Source organism: Elephantulus edwardii, unplaced genomic scaffold (assembly GCF_000299155.1).
Source record: "Elephantulus edwardii isolate Elephantulus edwardi_28Jun2011 unplaced genomic scaffold, EleEdw1.0 scaffold00024, whole genome shotgun sequence".
NCBI classification, from domain to species: Eukaryota; Metazoa; Chordata; class Mammalia; order Macroscelidea; family Macroscelididae; genus Elephantulus; species Elephantulus edwardii.
The window spans coordinates 23,409,282-23,419,539 of record NW_006399774.1 but is presented as its reverse complement, the minus strand read 5'-3'; the positions used below and the strand labels follow the sequence as shown (position 1 = coordinate 23,419,539).

The window sequence follows — 10,258 nt, the reverse complement described above, 5'->3', positions numbered from 1 at the left end:
TCTGCATATAGATTGAAAAGGTGTGGAGACAGGATACATCCCTGGTGGACACCCTTCCTGATTTTGAACTGTGCAGTATCTCCTTGCTTTGCTCTGATGACTGGCTCATGGTTGACGTTTAGGTTTAGCATAAGCAGAATCAAATGTTCTGGGATTCCCATTCTTCTAAGAGTCAGCCACAGTTTGTTATGATCCACACAGTCAAATGTCTTTGCATAGTCAGTGAAACACAAATAGACATTCCTCTGGTATTTTCTGCTTTCTGCCAAGCTCCATCCAACATTAGCTATAGTATCCCTAGTACCACAGCCTTTTTCTAAACCCAGCCTGTACAACTGGCACATGTGATATTAATGATATTGTTCATTCATTTCTGCACTGTCAGGTCACTTTTCTTTGGAATGGGAACAAATAAAGATCTTTTCCAGTCAGTTGGCCAGGTGGCTGTCCTCCAGATTTCTTGTCACAACTTAGTGAGCACATCTAGGGCAGCGTCTGTGTGTTGAGATATGTCAGTTGGTGTGGGGTCAATTCCCTGGGCTTTGTTTTTCACCTATTCTTTCAAAGCAGCTTGAACTTTGTCCTTTATCACCACAGGCCCTTGTACATATGTTATTTCATGAAATTCTTCTACATCAGCCAATTCCTTTTGGTACAGTAATTTATATTCGTACCAAGCGTGGGTAGCAACACTAAATCTATTGGTTACTTCTTTAAGTGGGGAAGTGTCTGTCATATGCTCCTTTCTGTAAAATGATTGTCTGTCAAATACTACTCTAAATCTGATCCCTCAAATTAAAAAGGACTAGGAAGGAAGATTGGCCATCCACTTCTAAAATAACAGACCTTAAAAAAACCCTACGTACAAGAGAGCATAGTTAGACTAGCAGACATGGCAACTGAAGGTGAGACCTCAAATATGGAAACGAAAAGGAAGAGGAACAGTTGTAAACAGACACGAATGATTGGGACCTGAAACATAAGAAACATGAATGTAGGAAAATTGGACATTTTTTTATAGGAGGAATATAATTTATTATATATGAGACAAATGATTAAAACATAAGTAATAGACTTCTGATAAAATTATTTAAATAGATATAGCATTAGTTTTAAAATCCACTTTATAAAACTGTTATGCGCATCCCACATTCTGGATGGCAAATTTCTTCTCTTCAGAGTTGGAAGACATGTAAAATCTACAGAATCCAAAAGGAAACTTAACTAATTTTAACATTTTCTTTTTCCATCTTTAGAATCTTGTTTTGTTCCAGCAGATTGAGCAAACTGAACCAGCATTGGTTTTCCCAAAAGAACGTATCTATTCACTTCCTTTAAGACTTTGGCTGCTCCCTTTTCACCTGGAAGCCCGAGAAAAGCTTGTCCTTTCATGTGGCCTTCTTTCATCAAGCAAGTATCAAACATAATCTGTTCTGATTCTGATGAAAAGTCAGCGTATCTTCCAAAAATATATTTAAGGTCCTTTTCTTGTACATGTTTAGCTAAATTCTTTACATAAATTCTACAGTTTGGTTCACCAGGTTGATAACTTCTGAAAATTGAAAGTATTTCCATTTATTCTTTAGAGATTTTGTCCTTTTTTTCAACTCTTTTCTAGAAATAAATTCTGAAGGCATTTCATCAGAGTCTTCTTTAACATCCTCTGTAATGTTCAAATTAGATGTTGGGAAGATTTTTTCCAAATTGTACACTGGTTGTATCAACTTCAGTATCAAGGAAATCATGATTTTGTTTCTGACAATTTTCTTCCCTCTCTAAATCATTTTTAGTTACTCCAGGCATGCCAGTAGATATATGGAATTTTTTTATTATTATTATTACTTACAGGTTGTGGTTGGTAAAATACATCTGAAGGTAACAGCACTTGGGCGTAAATTACTGTGTGCAACAGATGAAAGTGTATTTACCGTATCTTCCGTTTTTCACTTTTGCCTCACGTGGTGGTATTTTACTGGCTTTGGTCTTTTAGGCTGAAGACCTGCTAGTCCCGCCGGCGCTGTCGTTCTCCGCTGGTCCCCATCATCACCGCTCTCTCAGTCTGACTCTGGATAATTCCTCGTCGGGCAGAGCAGGGGCCTCAGGTGGTTGACGAGACGCAGGAGGAAGAGGTGCACGCAACGGCACGTTAGCTTCACACAGGGAGGCCGTGCGGTAATCGGCCCAAAAAGGGGGCAAAACCTGAACATAGAGCTTAGGCACGCTTGCTGAGGCCCTCACTGTAATTGCTAAGGAGGTGCTTGGAGGTGGTGGATACATCTATTTCAGGCATGAATTAAGAGGACAGATCAGTCCACAACTTGGAGCAATTCCATTCCCTACTGTTAAAAAACCAAGTTCTTTCTTTATCATCCTCCGTAGGGTCATCAGATCTTTTCTTTTTTTTCAGTGTTTGGAGGAGATAAAGAATAACTTTGACCTTGGTCTTCTGCAAATTCAACAACTAATGTATGCCCGAAAAGTTCCAGCTGATGGAGTCTTGTCAGTGCCTTGAGAGCAGAGCTTTCACTGGGGAAAGGAGCATGTTTCAGTTGCCCCTTATCTGACAGAACCCAGACAGACTGCGTCCCGAAGTCCTTCAGCAAGTCCTCAGCGGTCAGCTCTGCGGGTAGGTGCCTCACCAGAAGGGGTGGGTCACTGCGAGGCTGAGACAGTGAAGAAGGAGCTCTGGTAACCTCTTGACTTGGGCAGGGGCTGCTCTGGGGCCGCCATTTTCCTAGGAAAAAAATTGGACATTTTTAAGAAAGAAATGGAATGCATAAATACTAACATACTAGGTATTTGTGAAGTGAGATTTCTTGACTGAGGACATTTTAAATCAGATGAAAATATGATCTACTACACCGGAGATGAAAAGGTGAGGAAAATGGGGTTGCTTTCATGATTAAAAAAGTCATCTCTAACATTTGATCATGCTTGTGTGAAACCTTTACTTGGTCCAGGAGGCGGTTGTCAGAACAGAACAAGGAAACAGACACACCATGCTTCAAAATCGGGAAGGGTGTATGCTAGGGATGTATTCTGTCTCCAGGTATTGAAAAGGTATGGACCTTTTCAGTGTATATGCAGAACAGATCATCCGGGAGGCTGGGCTGTATAAGGAGGAATGTGGCATCAGCACTGGAGGAAGACTCATCAACGGCCTGCATTACGCAGATGACACTACCCTGTTTGCTGAAACTGAAGAAGACCTGAAGCGCTTGCTGCAGAAGATCAAGGACTGCAGCTTTCCACCCACCCCCTTTTTAAAAAAATTAAAAATTCATGAAAGTTTACAGAGACAGGGTTTCTAATCATTCATTGTTGCACTTTTCTCTCTGCCCCTCCCCAATTCACTCTTCCTGAAAAGTTAAAAAAAAAAAAAGACTCATTCATTGTTATGCAATGCCTCCTCCCCAAGTCCACTCCACTGTGCAGCCTTTATTTTGGACTCCTGTCATAATAATACCCAATCATATACCCCTTTTAAACAGTTCTCTCCCTTATTTGTTTCAATGCAGTATATACATCATTCCTTTCCTCCTTCTCTATCTTCCCTCAACTCCATGTCAGTCCTGTTTTACAACAGTGTCCCTATGCAATATTTGTTCTTTTGTGACTGAGATATTTCACGCAACATAATGTTCTCCAGGATCATCCATTTGGAATAATATCTTATGAATGCCTTGTTTTTCAATGCTGCATAGTATTACATTGTGTGAATATACCAGAGCTTCTCTATCCATTAGTTTGTTGATGGGCACATGGCTGATTTCCAGCACTTTGCTATTGTGAACAAAGCCGCAATAAACATATGTGCATATATCTGCTTGGGTGGCAGTTATGGTTTCTTTAGGGTAAATTCCCAATAGTGGAACTGCTGGGTCAAATAGTATTTCTATTTGCAAATTTCTGACAAAGCGCCATACAGCCTTCCATATGGTTGCCACATTTTATACTCCCACCAACAGTGAAAAAGGGTTCCAGTTTCTCCACAACATTGTCAGCATTTGATGTTTGTTGTACTGTTGCATTTTGCTATTCTTATTGGGGTGAGATGATATCTCCGTTGTTTTGATTTGAATCTCTCTTAGAGCTAGAGATTTTGAACATTTCTTCAAGTGTTTGTTTGCTATCTGAATTTCTTCTTAGGTGAAGTGTCTGTTCATATTCTGAGCCCATTTTTAAATTGGATTATTTACATTTATCTTGAAGTATTTGCATATTTTATAAATTCTAGATATAAGTCCCTTGTCAGACATGCCATTACTACTCGCCACCCCCCACCCCAGTCTATGGCTTCCCTTTTTAACCTGTTGGAGAAGTTTTTGGATGTGTATACGGATTTGATTCTTAGAAGGTCCCATTCATCTATTTTATCCTCTCCTGGCTGTAGATTTTTCAGGATACTTGGAAGACTGTTTATGTTGTGGATTAGGACTTCTAGAGTTCTTCCAAGCTTTTCTTTAATGAAGTTCATAGTCCTTGGTTTTAGTCCTAGGTCCATGATCCACTTTGAATTGGTGTTTGTGCGTGGAGTAGGATGTGGATCTTGCTTGAGTTTTCTGCAGATAGTTTTCCAATTTTGCCAGCACTATTTGTTAAAAAGGCTGTCATTTTCCACTTAATTGATTTCCTCTCCTTGTAAAAAATCAGTTGACCATAGGTAGATGTACTGATTTCTGGATTCTCAATTCTATTCCATTGTTCTATGTGTCTGTCGTTGTACCAGGACCATGCTGTCTTGACCACCATGGCATTGTAGTAGGATTTGAAATCAGGTAGTGAGATGCTTCCTACCTTGTTTCCCTTTTTAAGGAATATTTTGATTATTCTGGGCCTCTTTCCATTCCAAATGAAACTGGAGATTGCCTTTTCCATCTCATTGAAGAATGGGATTGGTATTTGTATTGGGATTGCTTTGAACATGTAAATTGCCTTTGGTAGTATTGTTATTTTCACAATATTGAGTCTTCCTATTTATGAGCAAGGGATATTCTTCCACCTCTCCAGGTCTCTTTTTGTTTCTTGTTGTAATGTTTTGTAATTTTCTTTGAATAGAACCTTTGTGCTTCTGGTTAGATTTACTCCCAAGTATGTAATCTTGTGATTAGCTATTGTGAAGGGTATTGTTTTTCTTAGCTCCAGCTCTGTATTCTCTTTGTCACTGTAGAGAAATCCAACTGATTTTTGTATGTTGATCTTGTATCCTGCTACTTGCTGAATTGGTCAAGTATGTCCAATAGTTTTCTTGCTGAGTCTTCAGGGTTTTCTAAGTATACTATCATATCATCTGCACAGAGCGATAATTTTGCCTCCTCTGCCAATTTGAATATCTCTTGTATCCTTCGCTTGTCTTATTGCAATCGCTAAGACTTCCAATACAATATCGAATAAGAGAGGTGATAGTGGGCATCTTTGCCTAGTTCCTGTTCTCAAAGGGAATGCCTTTAACCTCTCTCCATTGAGAACAATGTTGGTTCTCGGGTTTGCGTATATACTTTTTAGTGTTGGATTTTGTCAAAGGCCTTTTCTGCATCAACTGATAGGATCATGTGGTTCTTGTTCTTTGCTTTGTTAATGTGATGAATGACATGGATTGTTTTTATGTTGAACCATCCTTCCATAGCTCTTATGAATTCCACTTGATCATGGTAAATTATTTTTTCAATGTATCATTGGATTCTATTGGCCAGAATTTTATTCAGGTTGCATCTATGTTCATGAGAGATATTGGCCTATATTTTTCTATTTTGCTGGTGTTTTTACCTGATTTTGGTATCAAAGATATGTTTGCTTCATAGAATGAGTCTGGGAGAATTCCATCTTTTTCTATTTTCTGAAATAGTTTATATAGGATTGGTGATAGTTTTCCTGTGAATGTTTGATAAAATTAACTTGTAAAAACCATCTGGTCCAGGGCTTTTTTGCCTGGAAGTTGTTTTATTACCTTTTCAATTTCTTCTTTTGTAATGGGTCTGTTCAGGTGTTCAATTTCAGTTAGTGTTAGTTTAGGCAGATTTGGGGGTGACATCTTGCTTTGTGCTTTGTATTATGTGGGGTAGTTTGTTTTCTTTGAGACATTGATATGTTCTTGATCTGAAGACAGTGCTCTAGGAATCAGTAGGGCATCTAACCCACTTGTGTTTTTCTCTGAACTTCTGACTCAAGGGAAATTTCAGTTCAGAGCCTTTGAGAACAACCTCTTGTAGGTAAGTCAGATCAAGGTACTCTGGATTAAAGGCAATTTGATGGAATGGATAGGGGTGGGGCAGGCATGGAGTGGGACGACCAGGGCAACCACAGGGGTGGGTCCACCACTTGCGAACCTCACTCAGACCTCAGCTATCTGGGTGTGCTGATGAGTGGGGTCTCTACTCAAATTCCAGCTCTCCATCTCCCACCCAGTATCCTTCCCAAGAGACCATTGCACAGTGGCCCATGCCCCAGCAGGACCCAAGAAGACTCAGTCAAATTCCCACAGACCCACTTGCCTCTGGCCAGTCTGCAGTGCCCACGAAAGTTCAGTCAAATTTCCCCTGGCCTGCTCACTCTTGGGCACTCTCCCAGGAAGTCAATGGTGCCAAAAAACAAACAAACAAACAAAACCAAAAAAACCCCTCAGATAAATTCCCACTGGCTCTCCCATTCCTGGGCAGTTGGTGTGGCCCAAGAGAACTCAGCCAATTTCCCAACAGTGGCCTTGCTTGAGTGCTATCTCAAACAATTGGTGGTGCCCAAGAAAACCCAGTCAAATTCCTACTGGCCCACCTAATTGTGAGCAATCGTGGGGTGGGGGGTGGGGGGAAGGAAATTCAGTCAAATTCTAACAGACCCGCTCACTCTTAGTGAGGCTTAAGAGAACTCAGTTAATTTCCCACTAACCTTCTTTCTCCTGGGGATGGGTCCCGCAGCAGCTTGGTTGGTGGCTTCCGGCTTTGGCAAGTACCACAGGCAGCCCATGGTAAGGCTGTGTGCTCCTATAGCTATGAAAATAACTGCTCCAACAAAAGTTCTGATTCAAATTCCTACTATCCACGTCACGCCCTGGCAGTTAGTCTCTGCAGTGGCAGACTGGTGATGCTACCTGCCCAGATGGGACTGTACGGGACCTCACTCAGGTTGCAGATGTCTGGCAGGCTCCTGTCAGGGCTAGTTTCTGGTTGGGCATGTCCAAGGGTCTCACGCGGTTTGCAGCTGTCTCTACTGTACCTGTAGAGGCGACCTGCCCTTGTGGAGACTCAGAGACCTCACTCAGGTTGCAGCTGTATGGCTTGCGCTGGTGGGGCTGGCTTCTGGGTGGTCAGGAGCAGGATACAGATGTCCGGCTGGGGCCCCGCAGGGGTGGCGGGGCTGGGGGGGCGCTGAGGTCACACGGGACTCGGGGGGCAGGAGGGCTGGGGGGCGCAGGGGCGCAGGGGTTGGGGGGCGTGGGGGCGCTGGGGCACACTGGGCTGACATCTGTTCACAGATGTGAAGCTGCCAAGTCTCCTGTTCCCAGCATTCAGAATGCATGATGCCATGAAGTGTTCAGCACTCTCAGCATCGCCCTGCCTGCTCTCTGCGCTGACCAGACGACTCTCTGAAACACTCTCAGCGCCACCTGTACAGCTCTCTGCGCTGCCTGCGTCCCTCTCTCCGCTGCCAGCAGTGTTCTCCGTGCAGCCCGCCACGCTCTGTGGCCTGTAACATTCAAATAGTTTTTATAAGAAACACAAATGGAGGCTATACACATGGATTTCACCTGATGGCATGTATAGAAATCAAATTGATTACAACTGTAGAAAGAATCACTGGAGAAGGTCAGTGTCAGCTGTGAAAAGTAGGCCTGATGCTGATTGTTGAACAGACCACCAACTACTCCAATGCAAGTTCAAGCTAAAGTTGAAGAAAATGAAATAAAATCCACAGGAACCATAATTTAACCTTAAGTCTATCCCATTTGAATTTCAAAATCATCTCAGGAGTAAGTTTGAGGCCTTGAACACCAATGAGCCAAGTCAAACGAGCTGTGGGAGGATATCAAGACTATCATTAATAAAGAGTGCAAAAGGTCATTACGAAGGCAGCAGAGGAAGACCAAGATGAATGTCAGACGAGACTCTGAATATTGCACTAGAGCACCAAGAAGCCGAAGCAAAGGGAATAATAAATATATATATATATATATATATATATATATATATATTAAAGGAGCTGAACAGAATATTTCAAAGGGAAGCTTAGGAAGACAAAGCAAATTATTATAATGAAATGTACAAAGAGTTGGAGTCAGAAAATCAAAAGGATCATACTCGCTTAGCATTTTGCCAGGAGTTTCAATACTTAAGGATGCTTTGGGAACAATATTAAATGATTCAGGAAGTATTAAAAGAAGATGGAAGCAGTATACTGAGTTACTGTACCAAAGGAGTAATACAATTACTCACTTTAAAGAATTGTGTACCCAGAAATGTTTCCTTTCTTACTAGGTTCTGACCACTTATTTCAACTGCTGCTGTTCTACTTTTTACACTTACGTTTTTGTTTCTTTGCTGTGAACTTTCTTAAGACTTTCTTGTTTCAGCTTATAAAATATAAGTACACGCACTGCTGTTGTTATTAGTTGTCATTGAGTTGACTACGACTCATAGTGATCCTGTGAACAACAGGTCTGAACCTTGCTGTATCATGCACACACACCGTCTTCACAATCTCTGATGTGTTTGAGCTCATTGTCACAGTCACTCCGTCAGTCCACCTTGTTTGGTGTCTTCCTCTTCCTCTTCGCCACCACCTTTCCCAGCATACTGTATTCTTCCGAGGACTGGCTCTTTCTGATAACGCACGCAGAGTACGTGAGACGAGGTTTTACCATCCTTGCCTCTAAGGAACAGGCCGGGTGCACTTCCTTCACGGTAGATTTGTTTGTTTTTTTGGATTCCACGACTTTTCTCCAACACTCAGGAGACATCAATTCTTCCTCAGCTATGCCTGTTTGATATCCAACTTTCAGATACATAAGTAATTGAAAAAGGATAGATTTCATCAGGTGTACCTTAGACATTAAATTGACATCATTACTTCCCCCCAAAAAAAAATGTTTTCTTTTATAAATTTAATTGACTCACATATTTAATCAGTTACATAAGATGGACAGGAGAGTAATCATAGGGTCACAATATTTGACCAATAGAGGGAGGAGTGCGTAAAGGAAATGAGAATAATCTGATGTGAAAAACAATGTATACCTTGTAAGGAAACCAGTATAAAATGATTTTGTGTTATTTTATATTGGTTTGCTCACAAAGTTCATATACATTGTGTTTCAAACACTTCTTCATTCATATTGTGTTTAGTGCACACATACATTATGTTTTATAAAACCAGTTACCATTGGAACGTTCCCATCATTACCCAATCTATTCAGGGCCCTGCTGGGTCCTTCCCATTTCCTTTACCCTCTTCATCCACCCACCAAACTCTGCAGCCCTGTGGTTTCTCTCTACCCACCCTCTTCTCTCTACTCCCCTGCATTCCCCCAGGGGGTCCCCAGATATGGGTGTTTTGCTGGTTAACCTACTGTTTTTACAATAATGGTCATATGCAGCATTTGTTCTTATAAGATTGAGTTGGTTCATCTCAGCAAAGTGCTCTCCAGTCTCTCCCAAGTTGTGTAGTATTTTTCAAAATTGTTGCTCCAGAGTGCTGCATGGTGTTCCATTATGTGAGTGTACCACATTTTCTCAATTCATTCAGTGGTAGCTGGACATCTAGGCTGTTTCCATGATCTTGTGATGGTGAATAATGCTGTTATGAACATTGGTGGACAGATTTAGATTTGTGTCTCAGTTCCAATTTCCTTGGGGTATATTCTTAGTTTAGCATAAACAGAATCAAGTGTTCTGGGATTCACATTCTCTTTAAAGTTAACCACAATTTGTTGTAATCCACACAGTCAAATGCCTTTGCATAGTCAATGAAACACAGATCTCCCTCTGGTGCTCTTTTCTTTGTGCCACAATCTATTTGACATTTGCAATAAGGTCTCTAGTGCCTATTCAACATTCAGCTTGTATTTCTGGTAGATCTCAGTCATTTCTAGACAATCTTAAGCAGGATTTCACTTGTGTGTGATATGAGTGATATTTTATGATATTTTCTATACTCTGTTGGTTCACCTATTTTTGTAATGGGGCAAAAATGTACATCTTCCCGTCAGTTGGCCAGATAGTTGACGTCCAGATTTCCTGGCACAACCTAGTGAGCACGATAAAAGGGC

At 41.2% G+C, this 10,258-nt stretch overlaps 1 pseudogene; it reads right to left on the bottom strand.

Annotated features, from left to right (window-relative positions):
• Positions 1-1,230: 1,230 nt before the first annotated feature.
• Positions 1,231-2,730, bottom strand: LOC102873455 (annotated as a pseudogene).
• Between the last annotated feature and the right edge of the window lie 7,528 nt (positions 2,731-10,258).